Genomic DNA, 10,947 nt, shown 5'->3' with positions numbered 1-10,947 from the left:
TCTAATGAAGTTGGGGTGCCTAGAAGAGCTTCATTTCCTGTGTGATCAGAATTCCTTAAATAATTGATTTTTGCCTATACCTGAAGCAGGAGCCCCTGAGAGAAAAAAATGCCCAACAGTACATAGATACAAAAAGTACTGAAAAATAGGTTTGGACAGTTGTTCTTAACTATAATATTTGTTTTTCACCAGGAATAATCTTATTTTTTGTTTCTTTATTTCTCTCTTGCTTTCCCAAAATTTCATCTCACAGAATTTTTAAAGAGCAAAAAAATGTGTGTGCAACAGGTGGTGGAGGTTGGAAGGGTTCTCAGGAGGTCAACTCATCCAATTCCCCTGCTCAAGCAGGGTCACCCAGACCTGGTTGCCCAGGAATGCCCAGCTTTCGAATATCTCTAATGAATGACTCCACAAAATCCCTGGATTATCTGTGCCAGTCCTTGGTCCTCCTCCCAGTAGCAAAGTGAAGTTTGAGAGCGCCTCCTATGTTTCATCTTATGTTCTTTGCCTTTTGAACCTCTCATTGTTTCTCTAACAGCAGTTTTAACTTCCTAATGAAACTTTTTACTCATAAAAAACCCCTTAAAAATGTTTACAGAAAAGGCTCAAATATGATTTGGTGGAACTTGAATAGAAGGTGGTGAATAGAAGAACTGTGAACTGCAAATGCAGCCTCTCGATTCCTCCATTCCTGAAACAAGGATTGTATTGTTTGCTCAGTTCATAGAGTAAAATGGCCAGGTCTAAGTGTGTGGAGAAGCTTTATGTGAATTCAGCTGTTAGAGTTCAGTGAAAGAAGTGTGGACTTAAAGTTCCTGTCATTAATGTTTTCACTGGCATTCTGTGAATGTTAGAGAAAAGACATTCTAATTTATCTGCTGCCCAAAGATCAAGTGTCACACAATGGCTTCCTGTAGCATTGGACAGCTGTCTGGACTTTAGAAAAAAATATATTCAATTGGAAAGTTTTGAGATTTTTGGAGTTCTCTAAAGTTTCAGTACAACACACATTTCTCCTATTTCAGAATTAGAACCTGGTTATTTTTCAAATTTTTATTCAACCCCATGCCATTATTAGAACTCCTGAAAATCCGTCTGTGAAAAAAGAAACCCTTCAGGAATGGCAGTAGCCCATATTCTCTTCTAAAGTTAGTGTTAAAACCTTTTTTTCTTCCATTTAATAAAAAGCCAATGAATAATGAAAAAAAGTAACCTGAACATTTATTTTGATTGAAAGCAATTGGGAGCAGAATTGTGTTTATAATTGTGTTTATTGCCAATACATATATATACATAAAGACTGAATACAGTGTAGCTACATTAAACGATTTTGCTTGAAGAGATTACTGCAATGTCAGTGTTTGTAGAAAACAAAGCCAGCAGAAGCCTTCTAGATTGTAAACAGTAACTAACTGCAGATTGTAATCTTTCTCATAAATGTCACCTTTTTGAGATTAAAGTTGATTTGAACTCGGACTTGACTGTCTTGTTTTGTCTTGTCACCCCCTACGCTGCTGTTTAACTTTTTCTATTATTTCCATCCTAAAATTATACACTGCTAATTCATACCCATATATTCTGAAGTCTTGTTCTTTATTTTAAACAACTATTCTCCATTAATGATATATATTCCTAGATGTATTTTTAGAGAGCAATCAGGTCTTCTGGAATTAGTACTTTTAAAATAGATATCACACTAATTGCCCTCTTATTTCATGCAAATCTTACAGGCTGGAGGCCCCTCTCAAGTCTGGACTAAGTGAGATTTTCTCTTTTCATTTGCAGGTTGTTCTCTCTTTTCCTGTTCTTATACCCTGTAGGATCAGCTGCTCAAGAACATATGGGCAGAGGAGATGAAGGTAGGAGTATTCTGAGCATCCCTGCTGGCAAGGGTTACACAGTTACTTAACTATTACAGCTTTAATCTATTGGTTTATGTTTAGTCCTTCAGGAAAGTGCATGTTTTTCTTTGCCTTTATTTTTCATTGGTATTTGAAGAAATATTTTGTTTATGCAAGCCTTCAGCTAATCTCATTCTTAGCACCTGGATTAAAATGGATTAATTTCATAAAAGGCAAGCAAGAATATAATCTTTTTCTGCTACAATTAGCTTCCAAAAGACATTGGAATACAGAATCAGACAAAGAACATCAAACTGAATCCCTGGCTATTTACTAGAATTCCAATGTTGATTAAATTTCATTGACTTCTAAAGAACTCTTTCTTAATTCTTTTCAAAGGCCGTGATGTACTTTTCCCTTTTCCGAAAAAAGGAGGGAACAGTTTTATTTGTTGTATTAGAATTTCCCGCAGTTGATACTATGATATCAGAGTTCTAAATGGATAATGGCAATCCAGGGACAAGTTCTTTTGCTAGCAAGAGCAGAACTATGTGTCAGACTTGCAGAGAACAGATGGCAGAACAAGCTCTGGGCTAGACTCTCTCTACTACCATGCTAACCATTTTAAAAATGAGATTAAAGGTACCTCACTGAATCTCAGAAGAGTTTAGGAGGGGGGCTTAGATGGAAAATGTTCCCGATTTCCCATGTCTTCCCTGTGAAGAAAATGGGTAATAAGTGTAACTGCATTCTTGTGTCTGGCTTCCTCACCTGCAATTAAAAAAAAAAAAAAGTCATCTGTTGTCATTTGTGAATGAAGTTGAATCTAGTTTGAGGGCATTGAAACTGAGAAGCAGGCAAAACCAAGATGGTGCTGGAAATCACTTTCTCCAGGAGTTCTTGGGTCAGTTTACTCTCCTTATTCACCAGGAAGTAGTGTGAATAATTTCAGGTCTCACAAAACAAGGAACAGAACACTTATTTGCAAAGGTTCTTGCTCAACAGCATATAGGAACTTAGGTAATAATGCATGATATCAAAAGACAGCAACAAGACTGCTGTGATTGTATGGTACACAGAGTTACATTGCATGAAATACTGGGCACAGTTACTTATCTTTGTGAAAGCACAGTTGCCTGTACCCAAGAGGATCTGTGTCCATTCATATCCTTTGTCAAATCTCTGCTCACTCTCACTTTTTTTGTGTTTCTTCTAAACCAAAGGTCGGCTGGGCAACAAAGGGTTAATCAGCTTTTATTCTCACAGAATTGATTAAGATTGATTAAGATTAGTTTTCATTTTTTTTTTTCAGATGAGGAATTTTTGGTTTACTGCCAGCACTAGCAAAAGTGCACAAATAGACAAATTGCACTGGGGTGTAATTTGGTATCTGTAGCCTATGAGGGGAGAGGCTGCTTGCAACATACATTTTTATAACATGCTATGAAAGAGATGTGATTTGCACTTGCTGACACTGAGCTCCTTTATCAGAGCCAACCAGGTATTACAAAGCAAGTCATAGAGTGTTCTTTTGTGTGATACATAGAATTTATATATGCTTCCTCAGGTTTTATCTAATCTGGGAATTTAAATTGATAGAATGTGTTGTTGGAACCACCCATACACTCAGTTTACAAACATCTAGGGCTTTCTTTTCATCTTTCTAGTCCCATTGGTCCATCAGATATATTCTCTATGTTAGATTTAGAAATACTGGCTTTTGAGAAAAATATAGTAGTGAATATTGTTGTCACAATTCTCTCTTTGGGGTTTTCAGTGAAGAAGCTGTTACTTTAGCAGCAATAGTATGAAAGGAGTCTTCTTCTAAATTGTATGCATTTCATCATGTTTTTCTATTTCCTTCCCGTGCAGATTCTGTAATGGAGATGGGTAGATGTTCCATTTATTTAATGCTTCTATTTGCAGTTCCTTATCATTTTTGATTTTGATTTATAGTGCTGTCTTGATGTAATTCAGGAAGGGATAGCTGCTATAAAGAGTTTCGGGTGGTTGACTGACTGTGGGCAAAAGCATGTCATGTTCAAAGTGTTTCTCTCTGTGATGATTTGAAGAGCCATTTAAATTATACAAATTATGACATGATTTCAATCACATGGACTGGTGAATATAGTATTGAGTATATGGATTTCCTGTGAGGTGCTTCTGTTCTACCACTGCATTTATTACACTTCCTATTTTAATAATGTCATTTTCTGTTGTTTAGTAGTCATTGATGTATTTTCTGCTAATGCTAATGGATTTTTGAATGGATATGCAAGTATTCTTTACTCTATAGATTGGGTCAAACCAACCTATATAGGAATTTAGGAATATATAGGAATATATAGGAATATATAGGAATATATAGGAATATATAGGAATATATAGGAATATAGGAATTCCTATACAGGAATCCCTACATGAGATGGTTAGATATATTTTCCTCCCCAGAAATCACCTATCTGTGAAAATAATATAGTCAGTGTGGTTTTTATTATTATTACTATTATTATTATAAAAAACCCAGTTAACATGTGTGAAGAACAATCATTGAAAATGAACACAGAGGCAAGATTTAAGACTTATGGGCCAGAAAATTGTAGCATGAAAGGTCAAAAGAAAGGTTGATTCAAGGCTTATGCAAAGAAAAAAGAAGGGGAAAAAACCAATTTTTTTTAAAGTCATCAGTATTTCATGGAAACAACACAGAGAGAATAAAATTTATTTACTTTTTGTTGATTTCTTCTGGTTGAGGTCTTAATTCCCATGGACTCTTGAGTAATTTAAGCTTTCTAGTATCTTATTGATCCACAGGAATAAATTAAAACCTTTTGCTGTCTCAAGGGAGATGGAGTTGTCTGAGGGTCTTATGATTCTGTGCTTCCTATTTTCTGGTGTGTTCCATGTGAGAATAATCTCTATAACTGTGCACTTCTCCGACCATATTCCCATTTCCTTTCAGAACAGGGGATCTCCTACCTGTTCAGTAATAGCAATCTGTGTTGGTTTTACGTGGCCTGGCTCTTGGTAATGGGGGGCCACAGAGGTGGCTTCTGTGAGAAGCTTCCACCTTGTCCAGCAGAGCCAATCCTTGATGGCTCTGAGAATGGGCATGCTGCTGGGCAAAACTGGGCCAACCAGAGATGTTGGTAATGCCTCTGTGATGACATGTTAAGAAGAAAGGCAAAACAAAGTTGGTGGTGTGGTTTTAATTGCTGACAGAGTAGGACTGAGAAATTGCGAGCAGAACAACTCTGCAGACACCAAGGTCAATGCAGCCAGAGAGGGAGGAGATGGTTCAGGCTTCAGAGCCAAGATTCCTCTGCAGGCCGTGGTGAGACCATGGTGAGGCAGCTGTGTCCCTGCAGCCCCTGGGGATCCACAGGGAATGCAGAGATCCACCCTCACCCCATGGGGATCCACAGGAATGCAGAGATCCACCCTCAGCCCGTGGGGGAGGTGCCCATGCCGGAGTGGGTGGAGGCCTGGAGGAGGCCGTGACCCAGTGGGAGACCCAGTAGAGAGAGAGGGCCCCTGGTTCCAGGCTAGAGCAGCCTGTCCCTGGAGGACTGACCCCATGGAAGAGTGACCCACGCTGCAGCAGTTTTGGGAGGGCTGTGTGCCTGTGGGATGGAGTCACATTGCAGCAATTTTGGCAGGACTGCTGCTCATGAGATGGAGCCACATCAGAGAAGTGTGAGGAGAGCTGTCTCCTGTGGGAGGGACCCCACAGAGCAGCAGGGGAAGGCTCTCTCCCTGAGCTGTGAGAGAAAGCACGTGTGATAAATGGTAAACTGACCAAAACCTCTACTGTCCGTCTCCCTGTGCTGTTGGTGGGAAGGAGGGAGGGACTGCCAGGCAGAAAGGTGTTTTTTAAGGGCTTATTTTACTTCTCAGTGCCATGCTTTGATTTTGCTAGTAATAAATTCACTTAATATGGCTAAGTTGAGGCTATTTTGCCCTTGATGGTAATTGATAAGGTGTTTTCTCTCAGTCCTTATCTCAACTCATAAAGCCTTTATCATATTTTCTCCCCTCTGTCTAGATGTAGAGGGCAGTGAGTGGCTTGTAGAGAGACTTCCATGGGTGCCTGACATCTGGCCAGCATCAAACCACAACACAGTCCTACTCAATGAAGGTGTGTGTTCCTTGCTCCAGTTCTGGTGTAATATCTCTTTCAGCATATCTGACATATCCTCTGTCAGACCCTTTTGTCATGGAATGAACTGGGAGACACCTGAGGCTATATGGGCATTCTGCTCTGTTATTCAGCGTTCCTCATGGCATTGTGGTCTCTTTTTTACAGTCTGTCAGACAGTACCAAGTAGACCCAAGAAAGGAGGGATGGAGAGCTGACAGAGAAGGAAATGCAATAAAAACTGTGTATTAGCTGGTCATAATCTTGGGGATGGAGAGTGGTGACTGCTTTAAACAGAAATTCCAAGATTCTTGGAATGAATATTCCATGATTTATCCATAAGTGTGGTTTGAGGACCAAAATTTTTGTTGATTACTTGCAAGCCACACCCATGGAGACCAAGGTAATTTGAACAGTAATTTCAGTGGGTCCAGAATAAACTTTTAGGTGAATAAATAATTTTACTTTCAAACAAAGTCTCAACACTGAAAATATTCTAATGTCAAAGAATCATATTCCTATATTCGATTAATATTCATTAAGAACTGAAAGAAACACATATTATGTTCCACTGGGATATGGCTTCTACTTTTCTTTGTTCATACTGAAGTTTCTTTTAATATATTCTGAAAAGTCTTTGGTAACCTTTACGCTCTTTAGTTGTGTGCAAGCTTTTACACTTCTTCCTCCACAGAAATCACTGTCTGCTTCTGAATGTATTTCTGTTGTTTTCTGTCATATTGCAGACCTCCTTTGTAGCTTGTTGAGACTGAGTGAATCTTCTGTTCATCTTGAATGAAAGCTGGTACAGAAAATTGGACACATTCACCAGGGTAATTGCATCTATTTTGCAGTTCAGCTTTCAGAGGTTTTGTTGCAGTGAGAGAATTGAGATGTGGTGACACTGTCAGGCTTTTTGACACAAAGCTGGGTGAGACTCAAGTATGATGCCTTCAATTAATTTCTCATTCTGTGGAAAAGAGAACACCTGCAGGAAATATACTTGTTTTTCCATCTACTGTTATCTAGACTCATTGTCTTTTGGTTCTGTTTTCCATGTTAGAGTGTTGCCTGTGATGATGGTGTACTTATATTTGCTTTGAGTAGTTGTAAATTATCCCCATCTGGGAATATTATTATATACTAAGAAGTATATTGAAATACCATCTTGGCAAATATCATTGAGATACTCAGTAAATGTGGCACTCAAGATGATTTATAGGTTGTTAAGTGTTTTTATTACAGGGCAATACCTAGAAATTATGGGCTAAATTTCTGTTTTTCTGGATTTTTATTTAATTATTCTTTGAAAATATTGGTTCCAAAGTCTCTTGAATGATCTTAATTTCTCAAATGATTCTGTAACAAACAGATGAGTGCACAAATCATTAAGAAGTCCCATTTTCATTCTCTATTTTCATGGAGTGAAAAAAAGGACACTACCATATTTCTGCAAAGATGTAAAGAAAAAAGGTATTTATGGTATTTACACTATCAGAAATAGATATGCTTTTTAAATTACTATGATAGTGGCAGGTTATGTTTTGTAGGTGGAAAATTAGTTGAAAAATTCAAATATAAAGCAGTGATGAAATCTTAAGTAAAGATCACAATTTCTATAGTATTTTCTCAAGTCAATTGCATGAGTTTTCAAGCAAATGGATAGCATGAAATTTCAGGAACAAATAAAAACGTATCATTTTTGACACAAAGCTCCAGCTCAGATTTTGACATGTATCTTTTAAATTATTGCTTTGAGAAGTCATAGAGAAGACTTAATGAAGATGCTGAGATTTTCATTAGTAGTAGTGGTATTCTAAAATTCTGAGTAGCAGTGGTACTCTAAAATTCTAAAATATCAGAAGGAGAAAAATATCTACCTAGTCACAGCAAGGTATGTATTGTGGCAATAAGAGAAATTTACATTAAACTGTTTGGAAGTCAATCAAGATGTTAACATTAATACAGTATAGGCTTTTTAGCACTGAATAAAGCAATCTTCAGTGACAAATGGCTCTTTAATCCACAAGCTGTTCAGAACTAGTGATAACACAGAAAGCAATTGCAAGCCCTCACTATCAAACCTCAGTCTTAGTCTCCTCCTGGCCCAGTCAGTCTTTTACTGTGAATTACATGATAACAGAACTTGATCAAGGATAATGAAAGCTCACAGCTCGTTGACTGCGGCACATTTGCAAGAGATGAGAGATGTGTCTTATTCTTCTTCAAGCTGCAGAGAAGGCTCCTCTGTGTGTTAAGAAGTAGTTGTATTATACAAAAGACACATCCAAAAGCACCCAAATGCAGGAACAGGTCCAGGCTGCGAATCCCTAACACAGGAATAAGACCACTCTAAGGGAGAGGAGAGCTTCAGACATGCCTCTGTCTTTGGAAGTGTCTAGGTATTAGGAGGATTGCCGAGAGTTGCCTAATTTTTGACTCACTGAATAAAGAGCCTAGATCACTAAGTATGGAGCTTAAGGATTTAATTTCCAGTCAGATGCTTAAAACTGAGGTATGACCACACAGAAATTCCTTGTGAATTGAAGCTTGAGACTTTTCTTGCATCATTCACAAAATTCCTAAAACTGCTTATTCTTATAGATTTTTATAAAAAATAAGAATATTGATGTGTAATGTTGTGACTTAAGAACATCAATTTTTGTTGAAGAAAATACACAGGAAAATATATTTGGCACATTTATAAATTTTACATCCTAAAATAAATCATATATCTGGGATAATTCTGTAAGATGACTTGCCATTGTTTTGCTGAGGGGAAAAAAAACTTTCTGAACAGGAAACGTGCCACAGATAATAAGATTTAGCAGTGATTAGAATAGGCCTGATGGCTGAAGCCTAAAAGGAACATGAATCTCCTTCCCTCCAAAAGGATGAGTTTGGAGCTCAGTATGAGCCCCACTGACATTTCGTGGAGAGAATGGGAGGTAAATGAAGAGATTCCAGTGACCAATTATGGACAGGTTTATTTTATAGGTATTAGGGATCTTTTGGGATTTAGGGTTATTTTTTGGTACACATTCTTGTTTAAAGAGGGAAGTGTGCTGAAAGAGTGGTGAAAGGTTGATACTTAAAAATGTACTATCACAAATGAGGGACTGAGTATGCTAGCTGTGTTTAAATGTTCTGGAAGTTCATGGCCACTCTGTCTTAGCAGTTTGCAACCCCAGCATCCTAAAACCATATCCTTAAGAAAGGAAAAAGTGGTAGGCCTTCTTGGCCTCCTGCCCAGGGAGGCAGGAGACCCATTCTGGCTCTGCCCAGGGCCCCCTGCTCCAGCTGTTACTGGTCATGCCAGTGCCCAGATGTGTTCCCACACCTCATGGCTGGATTTTCTGGATCTCACCGGACTTTCTATAAAATGACATCTGTGTATGAGAGGTGGTAGTACCCATTGCCTTTTAAAGATTTCATCAGAGAATGAAGAATTATTTATTTACTAAGCAAAAATTTTAAAAAATTGTTAAACCAATTGATATACACAGAAAAATGTGAAACTTTTGGTTATGACAAAACAAGTTGCGTGGCTTGTGCACTTTTTTTAACAACATATAAACTTTTGTTAATATGTCTCCTGATTACTGAAATGTAGTTTCCTACTCTGTTATGTGGTGCCTTTATCACAGGGAGTTGTTTAAATAAAAAAAATTAACCAGGAAGGAAGCAACACCAAGCTATTCTTGCTGTGCAGGAGAATGTCCATGAATCTCATCTTTTGTCGCCTGGGAATGACTGCAGTCATCTTAAGTAATGAAATTTTTAGGTTAACAGAGTGCCAGGGTAGGTCAAAAAAGCAGGATGTGAAATTTTTGAAGCTATTCAACTGTTATGGGGAGCTTGACAATGTGATTTACAGGAAATTCCAATCTAAATTAAAATATTAGCTCTGTAGAACATACCTGTATTACAGTGTGAAAATGTACAGAGTAATTCTGTGTATATGTCAGTGTTGTATGACTGAGGCACAGAGCTTAGCACGCTGTTCATAGGGGTGTGGGGCTGTTTGAAGGGAGCTATGGGAACCCTAACAAAAACTCAGCTCCTCCACACACTGCTTTAGGAGATCTGGGACTCACATGGAAGATATATGGATTATTTGGGACTTGCATTGAAGAGGCTCTTTAGGGACTGCTTATAGATAGGAAACCTCTTGTGTATGTGCTATTACCTGGCAGTGGGGAGCTTGTATGAAACTTGGGGTGCTTTTGTTACAGTGGACATTGACACCACTACTTCTTGGTTTGTTTTCTTGTTTGTATTCTTTTTTTCTGAAGAGAACCTGTTTATCTGGTGGTTTTTGCCATATTTCTATTCAAGCTTCATCCCATTCTGTGGTACTGGGGCCTCCCTGTCACAGTTAATTTGGTATTTTCCTGTTACTGCAGGATGTCTAGCAGAGCCAAATGATGGGTTGGTTTGTTGTGCTTTCTATCAGAGCCATCTGGGGACTTGCTGAAAAGGGAACTGTGTTAGAGGAGTTATTGGCTGTATTTATGTTCTTGTGTGTGTATGTGCCTCTTCAAGTGTCAGAACATTGTCTCATTTCCACTGGAGATATTACCTGCTTTGATTGCTAAGAAAACACCTACTTATCTTGCATAGCAGCAATTTTGCCTCAAAGATGCATATAACACTTTTTCAAAAAGAATATCCTTCAATTAAAAAAAAATGTGGAAATACTTACAGAGATTTTTTTCAAGATGTTTACAATGCAGTTTCTATTAATTCTGAGTTGTCCAAACTACTCAACATACAGCTGTTGCAAATTAACTTCTTGTTAAGACAAAATGTTATGTAAAGCATTGAAGTAAATTGCAAATGGATCAGATTAGGATCTTTTGCTGTGAAGAAAAATAAAATATAATATCAGAAATTACATGAGAGCCTGCTTTTCTGTTGCTGTTTTGAGAGGGATACAAAGAAGATAGATTATAGTAGTATCTGAGT

General features: G+C 37.9%; 1 long non-coding RNA gene across 1 annotated transcript; it reads left to right on the top strand.

The window, feature by feature from the left end:
* Window positions 1-1,742: 1,742 nt before the first annotated feature.
* LOC141728706 (uncharacterized) lies at window positions 1,743-7,030 on the top strand. The gene is made up of 3 exons (XR_012579855.1): window positions 1,743-1,859; window positions 5,887-5,979; window positions 6,726-7,030. It is a non-coding gene; the product is annotated as an uncharacterized LOC141728706 (long non-coding RNA).
* The last annotated feature ends 3,917 nt before the right edge of the window (window positions 7,031-10,947 follow it).

The sequence above is a fragment of the Zonotrichia albicollis genome, chromosome 3, assembly GCF_047830755.1.
Source record: "Zonotrichia albicollis isolate bZonAlb1 chromosome 3, bZonAlb1.hap1, whole genome shotgun sequence".
Taxonomy (NCBI): Eukaryota; Metazoa; Chordata; class Aves; order Passeriformes; family Passerellidae; genus Zonotrichia; species Zonotrichia albicollis.
This window is presented reverse-complemented; position numbering and strand designations above follow the sequence as displayed.